This window comes from Solanum tuberosum, unplaced genomic scaffold (genome assembly GCF_000226075.1).
Source record: "Solanum tuberosum cultivar DM 1-3 516 R44 unplaced genomic scaffold, SolTub_3.0 scf00158, whole genome shotgun sequence".
NCBI classification, from domain to species: Eukaryota; Viridiplantae; Streptophyta; class Magnoliopsida; order Solanales; family Solanaceae; genus Solanum; species Solanum tuberosum.
Genome location: NW_006239083.1, coordinates 869157 through 876581, shown reverse-complemented (window position 1 = coordinate 876581; position 7425 = coordinate 869157).

Here is a 7425-nt window from a genome sequence, read left to right as displayed (position 1 = left end):
TCCTCGAAAAACCACTCAAGATAGCCTCAAAAATCACCAAAATCGGATCTAAAATGGCTAAGAAAACAAGTCTCAAAATTTCCAAAATAAGCTCACAAAAAGAGGTCTGGCCGCAGGTATTTTTCGAAAATTACCTCAAACGGGGACTCCAAATCACTATCCGAGCTCACCAACACGTTGTCCTCGAAAAATCTCACAACTTTGCCTTTTGAATCGCCCAAATCGGTTGAGAGATGAGAGAGTTATGAGGGTTTGAAGTTTGGGAAATTGGCTGGTTTTTCTGCAATAAATAGCAGAAAATCTGCAATATTTTCCCAAAATTAAAAACTCCGACAGGGTGCTCCGAACTCGTTCGGAACCCCGTGCACGAAAATGAGATATGCAATCATATTAAATTCGATATTCCGGACTCAATGGTACAGTTAAAATTTCCATACGAGATCATCTTAAGAAAAAGTGGGTCCCACACCCAAATGTCATTTTAAGTCAAAAACCACAAAAGCGCTCGGAAAAATATTGGGAACCTCGGGACACAAAAGAAGGGTCAATCTAGACCAAACTCGACATTTTGGAGCTAACCACACTAACGGAATTCTCATCTGAGCGCGTTTACTCAGAATGTTGACTAAAGTTAAACTTAGGATAAAACTTAAAGTTAAAACGCCTAATCGCACCAACTCAAACTGAAAACCTCGAGAGTCATGCCGACCATGCTACAAGCCTAAAATGACCCTTCCGGAGCTGATGGAATTGTCAGAATTGGATTCCAATGTCATCTTCTTGAACTTTTGATCGAAAATGATCGTTCAAGGTTCATAAGCTCCAAAAACACTAAAACTCGCACAAAAGTCAAACGAACGACTAGGTGACCGAACCGTCAGTCCCAGCAAGTCATAAATGAGTTGGGGTCGTTACAGGAACGCTCTAAACGACACACCGAAGGCAAAACACAGAAATGACCAGGAGGGTCATTACAAGCAAATAGTATCTTTATTTTTACAAATTCAGATGTTCTCCTCGTACTTTTAGTTTCTTTATTTTTGTAAGTCAAAACTACCCGTCATTACCAAATCAAAAAATATTATATATATATATATATATATATATATAGCAAACAAAGTGTTTCTACTTTAGTTATGCAAAGAGAATATTGATGTCTCTTTCATTCTCTTCTTAATTAGAAGGTATATGTTATTTTTCAGAGATGTGTCTAAAGCTTCAGTAGAAAGATTTGCAAGGTTATGTTGGAAATATCAAGATCATGGCCATTTATACTTATTTATGTATACATATATAAATGCATGATCTATTCGAAATAACACAATTGTGTCTATTATTTTTTTAGAAAAATACACTTGTCTTTAGGAAAATGCTTAAGAAAATGCAATAGAGAACAGTGATCTATTTGGAAGAGTTAAGAAATAAAATTATGGTAATTTAAAAAAGTTGTAGTCATTAACATGGAATACACGTGCAACGCACGTGTTTAGAAACTAGTATATATATATATATATTCTTATAAAAACAAAGCAATTAGCAGATACATAAGTGAAAGGAATGGCAGATTCTTCAATGTCTTTCTTCGAATCGCCACCATTTCATCATCAAACGCGATTCTACCTGGAAAAAATCTCTGTACATTTTATATGTCTGTGAGAAAGCATATCAAAATTCTTCGATTTAATAGAGTGACCGGCTTAATTATTCAGAACGTCAGTAGAAATTCTCTTATCGGATAGGCCATTGGACTCCAAAGCTAGTACTCTCAAGCGCTAGAGAGAGCACAGTGTGAAAATCATGTTTTATAACACAAATTTCAAATTGAACACTTAGCACTAACAGATAACATAAACGAGAGTTGTGCAATCAATCATTTTACTGTGGCAAAATATAGATAACAACTCCCCTTTCTTCATAAAGAATGTTGATCAACTATACAACTTTTTTTTATAGAAAAAATAAACTAAAAAGAGGCTGCACATGAGATCATCTTCATCACACGTTGTCTACATATAATTCACTACAAAAAAAAAACGGTGTAATTGCGGCGGTTCTAATGGTGTATAGCTGCGGTTTTCACTAAACCGCCCCCCCCCCCCCCCGCCATAATCTTAAATGATTTAATACGGCGGTTTCATTTTACATATTATGACAGTTTTAAAAACCGCCATTTTAATACATGATAAATTATGACAGTTATAACAACCGCCAGTTTCAACTGCCACTATTACAACAGATATGTTAACCAAGAAACTACTTCTGATTTGATACAACAACACCCTGTTTTGATCAATTTCTTGAGTTTCATTAACAACTTGTGCAGAAATGATATTCCAACAAAAGCTTCAAATGAAAAGTCACAAACTCCAAATGATGAAATGGTGCACATTGGTCACACGGCCAAAGCACTTCTACTCACGATTTTTATGGGTATCTGCAAGCCAAAAGAAAAATTGATCCAATAAACGTTTAGTAAAGCTTTATACATTTCGTTGATAACGAAGTAGAAGAGGAAATAGATTGTTGCTTAATGAATAACAAAAGTGCAGGCTAATCAAATTTTCTTTTCAAATGAAGGTTACCTACCAAACCAGCTATCTGAAATGTATGTCAAGTTTCCCTCTTAGGTTATAGTAAGTTATCAACATCACACCTCTTAAGGTACAGCCCTGCCCCAAACCTGGTTAATGTAGGCTTACTCGAGATTTCCACTTACTCAAGGTTAAATTGTATATATCCTCGTGTTAATTTTTAACTACTAAATTATTATTATTATTATCATTAAATACTACATAATATAAGATATTAATGATAAAATTTTAAATTTCAAAATATAATTAATAAAACTAAATTAGTAAAATGAATCTCTAATATAAATATAATTGAATATAAAATGAAACACTTATTATTGTATTACACATTAAATACTAAGATGTTATCAACATAGAAAGCGTGGTTATGATCATTATTATTATTAGGCATTTGACTATAGAATTCATATATATTTTTATTCTATTTGAAATATATAGAATTAGAGTTGAAAATAGAGTTATGTTTTATTTTTACAAAAAATTATTCAAAATAATGTTCATGTTATAATAATATAAAATTTCAAAAGTGAAAAATGAGGTGAAAAACATATTATACCAACATATTTCCAAATTTAAAATATACATTCAGAAAGAAAAGGTTGTGTTTCAAATTTTCATGGTCAAAAATCTATTTTCAAATAAAGTAAAATTATTTTATAAATACAGTAAATTTTTATGTTTAAATGGGTCCTAAAGGTAGAAGTTACAAGGACATGAAATATAAAGGCAAAATTTTTTAAAGTACAATAAATGAAAAATGGGAGGAAAGACACAAAAATAATTTTAGTGGTCAATTTTCATGGGATAAGTGACCATTCAAAGAATTAACTTGAATTTATTTATGCTCACAACCTTTAGTTATATAATAATAAAAATTATAATTTGAAAAACATTTTCTGTTAAAACAAATAAGTAAAGAAATTATAAGTATTTTCATCCGAACAAACTATGGGAGCAACTAAATTGATTTCAAAATAAAATTTCAATTAAAAAAAAAACAAAAATCGAGGGAAAATGAGGAAAGAGAAACAAAAGGCCAAGAAGGAAAATAAAGCATGGATCCTACAAAGCAGAATATAATATCAATAAAATAATTCCCCCATCCAACTAGTACTAGTTATGCCTCACACACAATAAAAAATTTCAAATAGTTCCTAAATTGACATATGGTTGTGTATATATACATAAACATATATTTAGTATATAAAAAAATATATTTTAGACTAACAGATTATGTTTGAAATCATCTTTTTCATTATTATTTTTTTGAACGCAAATATAAGCTCTCTATATAAACACATAAGTCAATACATAAGACCTATCGTATTTACAAAAATAATATGCGATAAATAGCTAAGAACATAAAGTCAATAATGTACAAATTTTATAATGTGGTAAGGGAAAACGTGCAACGCGCGTTCCCATAGACTAGTAAAAGAAAAAATTACTTAAAATGTTGGATTTAGCTTTGATTTTCATGTCGTGTTTTGATATGAGTTAGGCATTGTATTTATGCATTGTTGATGCATTTGTGCTAGTTATACACCTAACAACATGTTCTATCTATGTATCTATTGAAATTCATGATCAAATATAATGTGTTAAAGACCGAGTTATTTCCTCATATGTGATGTTGTGGAGTTGAGTTGTGAAGGATTGAAGATTGAAATATGATATATTGATTTGGACCACGTAAGTCTGAGATTAAAATATGAATGAGGATCGTATGGGTCCAATTTGATACAGAAACGATTATTGAGTCGGACAGCTATGATGATATATGAGGACCATTTCATGAAATCATTGATATGACCAATTACGTGTATGCAATTTTAATAAAATATTTTTTGTGGAGTATATTTTCCTTAATAACAAACACACCCTAGCTTTTTCCTCATAATGAAGTTTTGGCTTTGACTTCTTAATCATATAAATCCACAATTATATACTAACATATAGAATACATAAACTCCTCATATTTAGAGCTAAAATTATTTTTTTGAGACCCATAGTGATATTGCCCCAAGTTTATTATGTTTTCACTTTGTTTAATATTTCAAAATTAAATTTTTATTTTATTTTTTCTCTTTTAACAAATAAAGAAAAACAATAACATTTTTCTATGTCTTAATTTCAGCATTAATTCTTCGTTGACCAAATTATTTTTCAAAATCTGATACTCCATTAAACATTAATTAATTGAGATAATCTGATGAATAATAAAGTCTGAATATTTCAAATTCATATGTAACAGGTAAACGTGAGTAGAAAAAAATAGCAAAACGTACAAATTGAGTGCTGAGTAGGACCGTTTGGGACCTTCTTTCTTTGTTTGCCGGTGTGCCGCCGTGGAACTCAAATGACCACTCATTCTCCGATGCAAAAGGAACCAAACAACATTCATCAGCCCAACATGGTAAAACAACTAATGTTTGTATTTTTCCATAGCTAATGTTTATGCGATTCTGTAGTCGTTTTTATTTTTATAGCATTTTTTCCTCTCCCTAAATGTCTGAAATAATTGTTCTGTTTTTTTTTTTTTTTTTTTTTTTGGGGGGGGGGGGGGTAGGGTAGTATGACTTGAATCAGTGTTGCTAAAACTTTACTTTTGTGTAGCATTTTAAAAAATGTTTTTTTTCGAGTTATGAGTTGAAATTAAAGGACATCTGGCAAATATGTGTATTATAAAAAAAAATGATAATTGTCGTTTCATCGAATTGAATTTATTGAAAAATATCCGAATTGTTCAAATTGATAGAGTATTAGCTAATTAAAATTCTTAAAGAGGTGTATAAAGTAATTTAGATTAATACTCTATTGAATAGCTTTTTACAGGATGGATAAAACTCGATACTTAGAAAATGTTACTTCATAAGCAAAAGTGCCTCAATAATAAATAGGGTTCACCACACGCCAATGAAATGAGCAGCGTGCCTAGCGAGGATCAGTGCCGCCCTGAGAGTCCATACATGCATCACAAAAAAGATGCAGTACTTGACAAAAGAGAAGTAAGTACATGTGAAATAGTACTTTCGTGATGAGGTGAACCCAAATATAAATAATATAAGTTATACTAGCACCAACTTATTGCACATACTTCGAATAGGAAATATTAACTTCTAAAGTTTTCAACTCTAAAGTAAGTTTGTCTAGTATAGTTTCCTTTTATAAGAAGGTTGAATTTTGTATAAGTTTTATTTATAATAATATCTTCTATATCATTAAGAGACATATATATATCACCCTCTCATAACTATTAATAACTTTGATTTTATATCTATTAGGCAATAGTAATCAATAATTGTTTTTTGTTAGGTGTTTTTTCTTATTATTTTGTGTGCAGTTCAATTGTCCCAAGTCCTTATTTTTTTACTCTATACTTGCCCCATATTAGGATATTGTGTTGCTCTTTCATTACTAAGGATGTTTGCTTTACTCCAAAGTCAGCTTACTGATTTGTGAAAATTTTAGGTAGAAAATAGTTTAACATCAATGCATATTCCATTATGGTTGTGTTTTTTTCTTTTTCGTTTTTCTTCAAATATAAATATTATATGATCATATTGCTTTAGATGGACAAATAGTCTGGAGAGATTTATTTTGTGCATCAAGATTTATGCTTTAACTACAACAGATTGTGTTTGTTGCTCTAAAAACCCTTCTTTTCTGTCCAAATGAAGATGTCGAGGATAATACTTGTAATATATTGGACATGCGTCTGTTGCAATAAGCATGTGAGCTAATGAAAAAAGGGAATGAAAACATGATTTTGTTTCCTCATTCTTCATTCTATACTTATGGTAATGTTGGTTCTAAATTTCTTGTCTTTTCTTATGAACTTGTAGAAAAAAAATTGTGAAGTTTGCGGTGATTTTGGTATTCAAGAAGCAATTATTACCTGCTATCAGTGTAAGAATGTTGACGTGCACCAGTAAGTTCTCTCTCTTTAACATGAAAGGGCAATAAGGTGAGCTGAAAGTCATGACTCTCTGATTAGCACTAGCTTTATCACCTTGTGCATCGTGTGTGTGTGTGTTCTTTGAAAACTTTAAACATTGTCCCAATCCTAAACCCCTTCTGTTTTGATTGACTTGCCATTTCTAAGAGAGAAACTGATCTTTTCACACAAGGGGCTACTTCTCTCGAAGGAAATTGCTAGTTAGATTACCAACTTTGTCCCCCTTTTTTGGTATTTTAAATATGAATGAAAGTGGAATAGAATTAAAAGACTAAATTGAAGTGATATTACCTCTTAGGGAGAGTAAGAACTTCTTCGAGTTGTCTAAACTTTCTGGCATTTTTCACAACTGTCGAATGCTAATAATATTGAATATTGGGTTCCACATGAAGGATACATTGATCTTTTTTTGTTTAGGTTTCAAAAGGTAATTTATTTATAAAGGCTTAAGTAGTCATAGGTTGTAGGTTGCTATCTCCTTCTATAAGCATCTGATTAGTAGTAGCCTTTATGTGAAGGTTGTCAATTCCTGCTACAGGCATACAGGTAGAACTAGTTCTAATGCAAATATTAGTATAATCTATTCTTTCATTAGCATGTTATGGCATTTAATTCTTTTAAATATTCTGTGTATCTTTTTATGCATACATAGTCATCTTTTTGTTCTAAATTATTTTGTTTTTCTCTTCCTTTCAGATATTGCATTGTGGGCTATTGGGAAGATGCACCAATGGACTGGTGTTGTGAAGAATGTGATATTCGCAAGGGGGTAATGTTTTCACCACGTGGACTAGAAAATGAGCGTTTTAAGGGATCCAAGTTGCATGCCTCTGCAAAGATTTGTCAGAGTACGGTGCAACCAAACAAACATTGTAA